Below are 15,467 nucleotides of genomic sequence, written 5' to 3' on the forward strand. Positions count from 1 at the left end.
GAAGAGTCAACGAGTAAAGAAGAACCACATGGGGATGTCGGGGTAGATGATGTTGAAGCGCAGGGCGAATATTACAGCGGCAGCTGCCTGATTTCCATAACAAGAGTGATCAAAATGGAGAAAAAATTGAACGATGCCATATTTTTGCGCCCCTCGATCATATCGTTACGTCCTGGATCACGCAATTACAGTGGACCGCTGTTGCACGAGTCGCGGAGATAATCGCTTCGCGTTCAACGATCCAGGTACGGAGAAAACTTCTCGGAGGGTTGAACGTGCCGATCTAAAAACTCTTCCAACACGAACTCTTTCTTATCCGCTTCACTGCTTGCTTCGTATCGTTCCTATCGTATTAAAACTTAGAACTCCGAACCATTCTGGACCATTTACAGACCTTCGTATTATTTAGTATGGTTTTGGAACTAACTAACATATTATAATGATATTGCACTTATATGAATTGGCTGAAATCGAGAAATTTGCAAAACAATCAATATTTTATTTTTTATAATTTTGTTTTGTTGTTGTAATCGCTATTATATTAATAATATATAATAATAATAATTACTATATTAATAATATATAATAATAATAATTATTATATTAATAATATTAATAATTCATAATGATGTATAATAATGTACCAATAACACAATAATGTTTTCAAATCCTTCGAACGTTTTCACAGAAAATCTGCAACGAACGTAATCTCTGGAAGCGGAGGGTAAATTGCGAGCAATGCTCGGAATTGTTTATCGGCGAGCTCGGGATTCAGAAAATCGAGGGAGAACAAAGGTTAAAGGATGCGTGGGCCGAGCTACGTTTCCGCGCGTAATACCAGAGAAATTATTCCGCTGGTGAAACGCGAACGGTAATTTTCACGGACCTATCTCAGGACTCCGGTCATTGTTGTAGCTTTTCGCCTCTGCGTCGCCAGACACGAAATGAACGTTCACGCTCGCGATGATGACTATGGTTGCGGAACACGCGATATATTCCACGCTTTTGTCAGAACGTCAACGTCAACGAATCGCATTGTTTGAACCATCGCGCGTTGCCGTCACTTTGATGGGCACGCCGCTGTGAGATCGTTTCAAACCGTAGAGCCGAATTCTCGTAATCGCAGAATTGTTTCGAAAGCCGTGCGACGATCGATACAGTAATTTTTCCCTAATTCGCGCTCGGATCGCGCACAAAAATGGACTATTTGGGTAGAGGAGATACGATTATTCGAGCCTTGCGGCTCGTTTTTATAGTTGTTGACAATCGGTAACTATATAAACGAGCCGCGAGCGCCACCTGTCGGCTCGCGGCGCCTCAGGCGCGTAGCATAGTGGCGCATTAGAGCGACGCTCCTATCGATACATTTCCACAGCACCCACGAGGGTACTATTGTTAACGCGTTTTTCTTTTTGTCACACGATAATTTCGGATCGACGATAAATATGGAAAGTAAATCTTGAGAAAATAGTTTTCGATTTCGTCGAAATTTTATGCTCGGCACGAGACAGTTCTTTGATTACAATCATCAGAAAATCGCGCATGGAAATGAGGCGAAATCGCGCGATCGTAGAGACCGGTAAATCCTTCAAAAGATCACGACCGATCGTAAATATGAGATGCGCTCCCACGCGTGATTCTAATGCGATTGCTACATTGTTTCACCTACTGCCGAATGCGTCGACCATGCTCGAAGGAAATACGTTTCTTTATTGGGCGGCTGGTCCAGGATACGCTCGTAAACGCGGCCCACCTACGAGCAGATTTTACACTTTCTTCGACTCGTCCACTTTTTGGACGGCCCCATTTTTTCTGTTCGGAAACTCCCAGTGAACGAAATTCCGGTATTGCAGAAAATTATTTGAATAGAGTTATTTATTATTATTTATTTATTATATTATTATTATTTATTTATTAGTTAGAATTATTAGCGAATAGAGAAATTTAGTTGCAAATCGTAGGGTGCTCCAACTACACGTTGGAGGAGAAGGCGACGCACGCGGAGATCCCGCGGGCGACTCTCGCGCCATCTAGCGGGCCGAGCACGTGGCTCCTCTCCATCGACCGTGCCATCGATTTTCCCTCTCTTATAACCTGTTGGTTCGTTCTTCGGATTGTATCGACTGCTTTATCGTATACTAAATGCGTTAGTATTCTTTTCTAGTGATTGCGTTCACCCTTTCGACCACACGTCTCGCGTATAACTATATCCTGTACCGTTAGTTTCCGGTTTCACAGATATCGCGGTAACAACACTGCCGACACTTTAAATTCGTTTGTTCTCGCGCGACCGTATTCCGATCTGTGTCCCTTTACAAGTGTCTCACAGCCGATCGTTGATTCCGTTGCCAGTAATTTACGAGTGCTTTACGTTGAAACGCTACGCGACACCCACACACACAAGTCCCGACGCATCACCGGCCGATAAATATCGTGGGCGGGCTTTTGCGTCTCGTTCGATTTGGAGAACGTGTGACACGTTGTCACGGCTGTCTGGGTTAAATGTTAATGCATTTCGTCTATCTACGCGTCGTCTATCTCGGCGTCGAGGACCTTTCGAAAAGCTGGCGAATTATACAAGAAAATTTCTCGCATTTGTAAGTAGTTTCTTCTCGAAGGTTATGTTGTTTAATTTAGAACAATTGATCGCGCCCATGCATGACTTTACTACTTTTCCCGCGCAAATTGTTTTCCGCGTTTTCTTCTCCGTAAGCCGTAAATGGCGCATTTTAACTATCGCGTGATTTTCTTGTAGGAACGTTCGATTTGGGTTTATTATTATCAATAATAATAATTATTATTAATTTTATTATTATAATTAATATATTATTATTAACGCTTATTATTGTTTATTCGAAGAGAAGTTTTCTACGTAATTTATACGGTTTCTTGCATTTTAGAAATCTGCGCGTGTTTTAAGTTCGTAAAGATTCTCAGTCCGATTATTATGTTATGGTAATACATAATATAATAGTAATAATAATAATAATAATGTAATACAATAAAAATCTTATTCAACCATAATTGATTATATGTGACGCAATAAAAATCTTATTCAACCATAATTGATTATATGTGACGCAATAAAAATCTTATTCAATTATAATCAATTATACGAAATACAGTGAAAAATCTTGTTCAATTGTAATTAATTATAACGATATTAATTGTTGAAGCGTGCGTCGGTAGATATGTGTAGGAAGTGATCGGGTAATTTTTGAACGGTGTGTACACAGTGTTTAAAAAATGTGTACGTTCGACTTACTCGCTGTCCACCCACAACGAACGAAAATTATTGATGCATTAGTGCGAGCACTATCTCGCCCATAAGCGGCTTATGAACGATTATGCAAATTCCGAGTTGACAAATACGATTCGACAAAAGAACAGTAGCAACGAAATTCCTGTTCGTTCGATCGAATTGATCCGTTAAGTGAAATAGTGACTACTTTCGTGCCATCTTTTCTCCCTTTCATTTTCTTTCGTACGCTCGCTTTCATGAATACAGGGTGTCCCCCAAAAAACGAAGAGTTCCTGAGGTTTTAGGGGTTATTAACGGAAAACAGTAGCCAATGAGAGGCGAGCTCGGCTGAGCGGCTCGAAGAGCGCGCGAAGGCCCGCTGATTGGCTCGGCCGCGTCCCGCCAAGCTGATCTCGCCTCTCATTGGCTACCGTTTTCCGTTAATAACTCATGAACGAAGCCTCGTAGAACATTTTCGCTAAGGAAAAAGTTTCTGCAAATGACCTCAGGAATTGTTTAGGACGCCCCGTGTATATAAAAATTGTGACGTGATACATTATCATATAGTAGGAAGAAACGAATGAAATTTATAGATAGGTACAATGTTTTAGTATCAAGATAAATAAAGTAAAAACATAAAAACCTTCGGATAAGAGAGCCTCTACTGTACTAACATGTCGCTTGTATTTACCTTTTGTCGTTGTGCAGAAGAGGATTCTGCATCCGAGCGGAATAATTAATCAGTCACGAGGTAAGCAGAGATCATTGTACAAGAATGCCTGTCTTTTTCCTCTAATAATAGACCGTCGGGTTACGTCGGACGAATTTTAATGGCTTAGAAAGCAACGATCACTCGCATACTTCCTTCCAGCGAGTCTCTATGAAATTAAATGTCATTCACCGTGCGTGCATCCTGATGCATCCCCACGAGTCGCATGTAGCAACGTTTCGCGCGGTTTTATGCTGTTCCCAAGCGAATCGCATGATTTTTATAGTTAGATTTTTGTAAGTTATCAATATATATATATATTATTATATATTTTATTACTATATATTTATTATTATATATATTATTATACATTATTATATTATATTGTTATTATTGCTATTATTCTATATTATTATTATATATTATATATATATATATATATAATATAATATAGCAATATATATACATATATATACTTTTTCTTTTACAAAAATGTTCTCCGAGGCACCGTTAACGAGTTATTAACGAAAAACAGCGACCAATGAAAGGCGAGCTCGGCTGGCGCGAGGCGATCGAGCCAATCAGCGGAACTGGGCTTCGCGCGCTGGTTGGCCGGGCCGCCTTGCGTCAGCCGTACTTGATTCTTATTGGTCACTGTTTTTCGTTAATAACTCGTTAACGGTGCCTCGGAGAACATTTTTGTAAAGGAAGAAGTTGCTTCAAATGATCCGAGGAACCCGCCATTTCCGGATTGCGAGACATTTTTGGGACACCCTGTAGACTGTTGTAAATCGATGCGAAGACAAAAGAAGTGTGAAACAATGCATACGAAGACGATTATTTGGTTCGAACGAAGCGAGTGAGCTTCTAGAGCAAGCCAAACGAATAATAACTGGGAGAACTTCTTCCGCCGGCCGCGTTCGCGCGCCAGTAGCAAGGCCAGATGTCGGGCGGTGTCGGTGTCGTTCGGGCGCTGTCGTTCGCCGCCGTGTCGGCCCGGTGTCGTTCAAAAGCGCGCCCGCCCCTTTATCCGGCGTGCCAGCAGTTCTTGCGGCTGCTCTGTGTTCGGCCGAGCGCGCTACGGTTATTCGAATCGGCCCTGGCTTATCGCGAAGATCCTCCGCAAAAATGAAGCTCCTCTCTGCTTGTGGCTGCTACGCGAGGAGAGGCAGGGGCTGGCTGCCCTCGGTCGGAATATATCCGCGCGTTTATATACATATATATGAAAAAGCCGGGAGAAAAAGAGAAGCGAAAAGAAGGAGAGGAAAAATGCTCGGCTGTGAGATCGTACTTTCCTTTCCGTGCGAGTGGCTCCCCGGTAATACGAGACCAGATAACACACGATGTGAACGTAGCATAATCTTCCAAGCGTTACGACCCGAGCAAACTGGGCTAACAGTTCCCAGGCCGCAAAGAACCGATTCTCCGTCACGAAACAGTATACCCCGGCGCATGAGCGCATACGGGAGCATGTATGTATCGGCACCACGTGTATTAAGCTTCCTCCTCGGCGGAAGAAAAACGCTCGGCTCGTTCCTCGAATCTGTCGAACGTGTAACTACTTCGAGAGAATTTACGAATTAGGGGGAAATTACTGGATTTTGTATCGCAAGACGTAAGAGTATGAAAATGAACTCGGTTATACTTTTTCGGTGAACAGAATGCGATATATAGGAATACTAATCGCACCAGTGACATCTTAGCGAACTAACTTGACATCTTGGCTGATAAACATTTTTAATTGAATGTACACGTCGTAAGGTAATGACGATTTTATGTATTAAAATAAAAATACTTCTGCTATGATTTAGGTTAAAATGCTTGTGAAATAATATTTCATAAATTTCGCAAATTTTAGAATAATTCTAGAACAACTTGCCGCAAGATAAATTGAAGTTTCAAGTTAATTAAGTTCCGCTCATAATCTCAACAAAATAATACGATCTTCTATCTGATCTGGTAGAGTTTATTATTATAATTATATTTATATTATTTACTATATGCATTATTGTTACTACATATAATATATAATAATTATTATGTATATTATTTATATTATTTACTATATGTATTATTATTACTATATATATAATATATATAAGAATTATTATATTGTATATATATATATTATTATTATTATTATTATTATATATAATATATAATAATTGTTGTGTATATTATTCATATTATTTATTACTACAATTATATTTAACAACTAGTCTTTGTCTATATTTATAACAAAAATTGCTCTCATCATGCAAACATCTTGCTCTCATTAAAGTCATGAAACGTCGAGAAACACACATTTTAATAAAACCTCCGATTCATTCGATTGCCGCGAACAATTTTTATTCTGCCAGAAGATCCAGGATCCAGTTAATTACGGTGACGATTAATTACAGATCGGCACGAGAGAGAACTTTCTTAATTTAGATTTCATCGCAGCATTTTTTCTCGCCGCTTAGAAAGCCGCGCGCGTTTCAATTTTGTTCCGATGCGAGAATCAAGATAGTTTCAGAATTTATCGAACGGCCGCGTATTTTAAACGCTTGCCTATACATATGTTCTATTAACCTCCGGGCATTATAATCCTCTTACAAACTTTTCGCGATTCCCGCCGCGACTTTCTCCTCCGGCCGCGCTAACGCGTTTAGCGTTCTAGCCTGTCTGCTGCGAGATCGCTTCTCAGAGCGAGTCCGAGCTACAATAATGTCTCCCTAATTGACGCCCAGATTGCTCACAAAAATGGACAATTTGGGAAGAGGAGATACGATTATTCGAGCCCTGCGGCTCGTTTTTATAATTGTGGACAATTTATAACTATAAAAATAAACCGCAAGGCTCGAATAATCGTTATCTCCTCTTCCCAAATTATCCATTTTAGTGGACAATCCGAGCGTCAGTAAGGGAGACATTACTGTACGATTAAATGATTCGCTCTCGTCCGCGTCGTTCGGCAACAGTTCCGCGGCGCTTCCGATATTTATCGGCGCGAAAGCCGACCAATGACAATCGCCGGTCGAGCGAACATTTCCATCTCGCGGAAATTATGCGATCTCGGGGTAAGTGCGCGGGTATTACTGCGGACGTCCCAAATACTGCGGTGCTTTATAAAAGCAGTAAAAATTAAATTTAATATTTTATAGCGTCATTATATTTCTAAATCATCGTCTAAAAATGAAACTCATAATTTTTGACACGTTTACTATTGATAATTTATGACGTACGAATAACAGTAATCGCAGTTTTAATTCATTTCGTTGTCTTCTGATATTTGGAAGCTTGCGAAAACGTTAAGGCACTTATAGTTAATAATAATTAATAATAAGCCGTTCATTTTAGCGTTATTTTTAGATAAAGTAATCGTTTATTTATATTAATTTATATTTATATTAATTATAAAAATTAACTGCAAGGCTCGAACAATCGTGTCCCCTCCTCCCAAATTGTCCACTTTCGTGCGTCAATTAGGGAGAATACTCTCTGTACACCTTGACACATGTGCCAAAAAAATAAATATCGACGTTTCGTTATTAAAAAAAAATGCGAGTTTATCGCATTCGCGAACGTCGCGTCGACATCGCGTCGCTGGTTCCCTTTTCCTCTCTGAATATATTCGTGTAACGTTTTCTTTAACGATCCGACCATTAAATTCCAATGAAAACTACACAATGACAAACAGCAGGAATACCTTTCCTCGGCGCGAGTCAATGTACATATAGATTAGCGAAATACGTTTGTACATGGATCGGCGAAGTAGGTCGAATGTGAAATGGACCTCGATAACGAGAGGTTCGACTTTTTTTTTTCTTTCCCGTACACGAGCACCGTGCACTTAGAATTCCCGTTTTCCATATGAATATTCGTATTGTTAATCCACGATGCACGCGCGCGCGCGCGCGCGTACGCCGGGTACATAAGTCGCGTAAATATGTCCGGCATTTGTGGGAACCCGAGGAGACTGTTGTACGGTAAGCAGCGAGCCGTGCCATCTCCCAAGTAATAGACGATACGATGGGAAAGATCGTCTTGCGAGCGCTATAGTTGAATATTAATACAGTGGAGCCTACGGATAAATATTATTAAATATATTTATATTTTATATTTATATATATATAATGATATAATAATATATATATTTATATATATAAAATGATATAAATATTATAGTACTAAATATCACTATTATATTATTACTAATACAATAAATATTAATATAATAATAAATATCACTATTATATTATATATTATTAATATTATAATACTAAATATCATTATTATATTATTATTAATATTATAATACTAAATATCATTATTATATTATTATTATTATAATAAATATTACTATTATATTATTATTAATATTATAATAATAAATATAACTATTATATTAATATTAATATTATAATAATAAATATCATTATTATATTATTATTAATATTATAATACTAAATATCATTATTATATTATTACTAATATTATAATAAATATCATTACTATATTATTATTAATACTATCACAATAAATACTGTAACATTCGAAACAATTGAAAACGACGGCCGACTCCGCATTAATTCGATCACGTATAGCGCGATGCACGAGAAATCGTGTTGCGCGAAAACGGGTGGCCGCTAAATTATCGGCGCGCTGTAGGGACTCGTTGGTGTACGAGGGAGGCCCGGCGTAATGAACGTGAGCGTCGCGTTGAGAAATGGTCAGAAAATCGAGCGTGCCTTGGAAAGGCACAGCTGAGAGAGAGCCCCCCGCGCGCCATGCGATTCACGTACGCGCGTACCGTGGAAATCCAAACACCTTTTCCATCTATTTTCCACCGTTCGCCTCTGTAATTTCCACAGAGCCGGGGGTAATAACACGTTTTCGTCAAAGCGTTTCATCGGCTCCTAAATGCACCCCATAGCCGCGAACGTGCCTTCCCTGTGCTCGGCGTGCTTACTACACGGAGCGCCGGCGAGAGCCACCGCCGCGCGATCATCGAGGAAGTTTCTTATTCAACTGTGTCGGTGGGTTTAATGCGATCACACGCGTGCGATGCATATTCACCGACACCATGAATTTTTCCTTGCACGCGTGACCTTTCCTGCCGGCCTTTGTACGTAGTACTACTAGTGTACGCGCTCGCGCGCTCACGTGTTCCGCTGTGTGGGAAAACGGTCGCGGATTAATTGGTCGATAATGTGGAATCTTGGATTCGATAACTCTTTGATACGTATCGAGTGATAGAAATAGCAATTATCTTCCGAATCTTTTCAGTAAATATTTATGATATTAATTTGTATCTTCGATGTAGTGATCTCCTTCGACGATTTTAATAAGCTGGTTATTATTATTAATATAATATTATTATAAATGTAATGTAATGTAACGTAATGTAATGTAACGTAATGTAATGTAATGTAATGTAATGTAATGTAATGTAATGTAATGTAATGTAATGTAATGTAACGTAATGTAACGTAATGTAACGTAATGTAACGTAATGTAACGTAATGTAATGTAACGTAATGTAATATAGTGCAATGTAATGTAATGTAATGTAACGTAATGTAATGTAACGTAATGTAATATAGTGCAATGTAACGTAATGTAATATAGTGCAATGTAATGTAATGTAATGTAACGTAATGTAATGTAACGTAATGTAATATAGTGCAATGTAATGTAATGTAATGTAACGTAATGTAATGTAAAATAATGTAACGTAATGTGAAGGTTATGTAACCTAATGTGGAAGTTATGTAATGTAATGTGACGTAATTAATATAATTTAATGTAATGTAACAATATAATATAATATAATATTAATATAATTAATATATATATTATATATATGATTGATATTCTGCAACACACATTCATTCACGCCACACTTTAAATTAGTCACTTCATTACTGTCATTAACGTTTAATTATACGAATACTTAGTAACGATGGTATTTAAAATGTAGAAAGTAACATGTCATCTTTTAGTTTGTTTAATAGCCTGTACCGAAACCGTTTTCGCTTTCGAAACGCAGATGAAAGATATTATAAACCAGTGATTTTCTAACGTTCACTTTGACTACACTGTTTCTTTCTCCTGGCGGTAATTAAAGAGCGCTTAACGCTAGAACCGCCGGCCGGCGCGTACGTACGCTTTAGTCACAGCCATAATTTTCAATCTGCATTTTAAAGAACCATTGTTACAGACCTATTACCGTCTCGTTTTTCGTTTTCGTTTCATTTCACTGAAAATCTTGCGCCGAAATGAGGCGATCGCAGTGCGGGCGCCATCGATAAAATCGAAATGCCTTTAGCAGCAATTTTGTGATGCTAGGACGTGACGCAAAATTGAACTGCGATAACCGATGCATTGTTTCTACGCTGCAGATTTTATGCATTTATACTGCAGAGACGAGTTTAAAATTCTACAAATATTTAGATATGTAATATAATAATATTATATAATAATATTTAGAGATATAATATAATAATAATAATAATAATATAATAATAGGATGGTTAATAATAACAATAAAATAGTAATAAAGATAATTATAGAAACATTTAGAATGATAAACGAAATATTATGAAATTAATTCAGATAAACGTCAATAAGTTGCTATGATAAACATAGCGATTGCCCGCGCTACAGGAAGAACTAAATCATAAATAGTACTCGAAACGACGTATAATAAAAAATTCTGTTCGGAATCTAATCCTCCGTTATATATTAACATAGTTTCGTAGTTATTTAAAGGCCAGAGACTCGAGTAGTTATACTTGAAACCATCGCGAACTATATCCGTTACAGTCTATAAGAGAAACGACGTCTGGCGATCATCGTACCTTTAATCTTGATCCACAACTATACAGGGTGTCCCAAAAAGTTATTGTACAAGGGGGAAATGAATAATAAATTAATAAACTATTTGCAATTTAAAATATAAATGGCTATTTATAATAAATATAATATAATTTAAATATAATTAAATGTACATATATCATGTATCATAAATATGTATCATTTAAATATAATTATATTATTATATTATATATATATATATATATATATAATACATAATTAAATATGTATAATTTAATTTAAATAACTTACTTAAAATTTATTATTATTATTATATAATCATATATAATAATTGAATATAATTTAATCTAAATATAACCTGCCTAAAATATAAAATAGCTGCTTCCAGCGTATCGCGAACCTAGAGAGCGTCGATCTCTCGGCCAAACAATTCTGATCACATGCCTCTTTGAGAGTCGAACGTTGCATCTGGAATCCAGAAGGATATCACACCTAGCTGTCGCGCGCATGCTCACGCACAATATCCGAACGAAAACGTCTAATTGACCCGTGAAACGATAAATATTCGTTCTGCGGGGGAGTTAGGGACATTTACGAGGATACCCGGTGTGTCCAACGTGCCCTAAACGAATGGAACAGCTTATGGTGCACCACAAATCCCGGCGACAGTTTTAAGCGTTTCCGAGTTTCCCTCGCGCCATGTGTGGCGGGGGAGCAGCCGTGGGGAAGATGGGAAAACGTGGGGTTCTGACCCTGAAGGGTGAACTGGTTTCAACTACCTGCGGGACCGATGGTTTATTCATGCAACGTCTCTTTAGGTTTGTATCGAAAGAAAGCCATCGAGGACATGATCACTAAAAAAAAAAATGAGACTTCAGAAACGTCGGAGACGTTGGGAGCTGCTTAAATTTTGTAGAGGTTCGCCCGTTCGGTGCGATCATAAATTTATACGGAATTATATACATACAGAATTCTGTATAATTTATATTATATATAATTATATTTCCGGGAAATGAGGAGTTCCTTAGGTGATTTGAAGTAACTTTTTCCTTTACAAAAATGTTCTCCGAGGCTTCGTTTACGAGTTATTAACGAAAAAATAACGACCAATGAGCGTCGAGCTCTCTTAGCGCGAGGCGGCCGAGCCAATCAGCGGAACCTGGCTTCGTCCGCTCGTTGGCTCGGCCGCCGCCGCGCGCCAACCGAGCGTCGCTTTTCATTGGTCAGTGTTTTCCGTTTCTTTTCTTCTTTCTCGGAGAACATTTTTGTAAAGGAAATTGTTGCTTCGAATGACCTCGATAATCTCTAATTTATCGGAAGTACCATAATTTTGGGACACCCTGTATACATACAGAATAGAACATAACGATTTTCATTAATCATCTTCTATATTTCTACGGAAGGGGAAAGTTTCTTACATTAACTAGAAAGTTCCTTATGTTCGCTATGGGATAATAATACAATTAATTTTCATCGGTACACACACATTTTCCGCAGTTTAATTATGATTGATTCGACGTCAGTCTCGCGGGAGTTACTTGTTGTCAGTAATTTTCAAATACACGGCGAGTAATGATAATAATATTTGCATTGAAATTATGTCGAATCATCCGAATTATATATATAATCTTTGCGTCGAGTTTCATTTAGTATTATTTTAGTATAATATAGTTTAGTAAATATATAAGAGATCGGAACGAAAGGAATAGCAAATTGAAAAAGTGGACGGAAAGGTCTCGTTTCCCGAAGAAGAAGTTGAAGTGGCCGAGAGAAAACGCACTCGTACGGCAGAGTTACAAGTGGAAGAGCAAAGAGGTTTCGAGTGTACGCGGATAATTGAATAGGTTGTTTTAACAGGAGCCCCCCCCCCCCCCCCTTTGCTCGAGAGAGACCCCTCTCGGGGCGCGGTGGCTCGAGACGACCGCGTCTACTAAAAAGATTTATTTATACAACCTGCGACCGCAGCTGCAATTAATTGCTGTTAACTTTTGCCGCGGGAGCGAAAGCTTATTTAACCTGGTACAAGAACACGACACTTGTTGTGTGTTACTGCGCTATAAATTCTGTGGGGAGGGGGGGGGGGCGGTGTGCGTTCAACTTGTTTAAGATGTAACGATGTAACCGTTTGATTTTATTTCGCGATTTCTTCCCGGCGATCGACGCCGCGTCGCGGCTGACTTAATACAGGCGAGGACGTGTGGTCAAAAGGGTGAACACACAATCGCTGATGTAATCGAAGAACGAACTGACAGGTTATGTCAAGGTTATGACAGGTTATAACGGAGAGAGAGAATCGATGACACGGTCGACCGAGAGAGAAGCACGCGCTCCATCCGGTAGATGTCGCTAGTGTCACTCGTGCGTGCGTGCGATCTCTGCGCGCGTGTCAACTTCTTCGACATTTCTGGAACACCCTGTATATCTCAGTGTAAACGATACTCCTTTCTATACAAAATTCGAATCTAAATGTGTCACGATATCGATTCGTATTCGTTTAACCTTTTAGGCACGACGCGCCACTATAGTGGCTTGCTCTAGTAGCTCACTCGCTCATCGTTCGAACCAAATAATCGTCTTCGTATGCATTGTTTCACACTTCTTTTGTCTTCGCATCGATTTACAACAGTCTACAGGGTGTCCCAAAAATGTCTCGCAATCCGGAAATGGCGGGTTCCTCGGATCATTTGAAGCAACTTCTTTCTTTACAAAAATGTTCTCCAAGGCACCGTTAACGAGTTATTAACGAAAAACAGCGACCAATAAGAATCGAGTACGGCTGACGCGAGGCGGCCCAGCCAACCAGCGTGCGAAGCCCAGTTCCGCTCATTGGCTCGATCGTCTCGCGCCAGCCGAGCTCGCCTCTCATTGGTCATTGTTTTTCGTTAATAACTCGTTAACGGTGCCTCGGAGAACATTTTTGTAAAGGAAGAAGTTGCTTCAAATGATCCGAGGAACATTTTTGGGACACCCTGTATATACAGTATCAGACTCTGCCGTCCAGAGAAATAGCCTCGTGCAAAATTCAGCCGTACCTAAAAGGTTAATTGCAGCGTTCATTGAGAGAAATATCAACCCCATTTAGGTTAGAATTTCGTGGCAGTTCGTTCGTAATATTTTCGTTTGATCCTTCAGCTGCAAGTATGCAACGTCGCGCAGAATATTGTAACAGCGTGTAAAAGGAATCTGGTGAACCAGTGCACCGGGAAACGAAAATATTAGTACAAGAAAATATTAGTCGAAGAAAACGTGAAAACATATGGTAAACGCGATGGTATGTATCGCCGTTGTATATTCGATTATCGTTCGGTTGAAATAGGACACGTTGTTTTGTTAGGATTAGCTAGCTACCCGCTGCAGATGGAAGTTCCTTCGGCAGTGAAAATTTGAGAACGGTCAGCTACCGGCCGAGACGACGACGTTACGTTAAAGCGTTTTGATTTACTAGCTACGCTCCGCCCAGAAGGTTATGAACGCTCGAACGGTGGACCTTTTTGCCAAAAATATGACTCAGCTTGCCTAGGATCACGTGGAGATTTTTATTTATGAGTACACATAGGTGCGTTGGTTTTTTTTCTGTGGACCTTAATAAAATATAAGGATATATAGAAATAATATACAATAATATAGAATAATAATTATATGGAAATAATTGTCAGAAACTTTTTATATTATATTATTTATTATATTATTATATATATTATACTTTATATATAAAAAAAGTATAAATATGTACTTATATTTATACCTTTTTTTGACAGACAAACGGATCCAAGCCCAGCCGTCCAAATGTAAAATAATACCATCATAAAAATAATAATAATAATAATAATAATAATAACAGTCCACGGATTATCAAATTCGTGTCAACGTAATTCTTGGTGTCGCGTTACCACGTTTACCATGAGATTTAGGGCACTGGGTTGCTCTTTGATTAGAGTGATTCGTACCGAACTATAGGTTAATCGCTCGCGTTTAAGAAATGAATTACGATACACGAGCTGCTTGTGACAATCACGAAACCGATAAGATGTTCGAGAAAACACAGATTAGGAGTTTAAATAACTCGTATACGCAGCAGCTGGCCCCGATTTAATCGTTACCGTGCACAAAACTTGTTATCAGAAACGATTACGGTGCCTTAATCGTGTTCGCCAGATAAGAAACTGTAATATTTTTGTTTTTAAACGAAAATTGTAAGAGGCTGGGTACTTAATTGTATTAATTATTCTAGCAACGAATACAACAAGGGAATTTTAATATTTATTTATTTATATAATATTATTATATATTATATATTATATATTATCATATTATATAATATGATTTATAATTGAAAACTTAACCGATAAATATTTTGTTTTATTTAGATTAATTACAATAATACCTAATATGATAACAAAGTGTTCGACAACCGCCACGTCAATTATTCGAGGTAAAAATGTGGTCCCAATAACTCCGAACCGTGCTGCTGCGTACAAATACCGACGGTGTTGCACGATTTTCTACATTTGTGTTACAAAGAAGCGTTAACCAGAAGAGAAGAAGATTTGTTTCTAGGTCGAATCGACTCGAAGGATTCACGAGATCGAAATTTGAATTGTTGTGGAACTGGTTTTCCAGCAAGAAAAGGGCACGGTTCGCCGTAGGATCGTGTTCAAAGAGGATACTAAAGAGGTTCGTTCGGTGTACGAGCCA

General features: G+C 38.5%; 1 protein-coding gene across 9 annotated transcripts in view; it reads right to left on the bottom strand.

The window, feature by feature from the left end:
- Positions 1-15,467, bottom strand: part of sick (sickie) — a 277,051-nt gene that overhangs the window by 9,161 nt on the left and 252,423 nt on the right. The window lies entirely within an intron of this gene.

Source organism: Megalopta genalis, chromosome 9 (genome assembly GCF_051020955.1).
Source record: "Megalopta genalis isolate 19385.01 chromosome 9, iyMegGena1_principal, whole genome shotgun sequence".
NCBI lineage: Eukaryota > Metazoa > Arthropoda > Insecta > Hymenoptera > Halictidae > Megalopta > Megalopta genalis.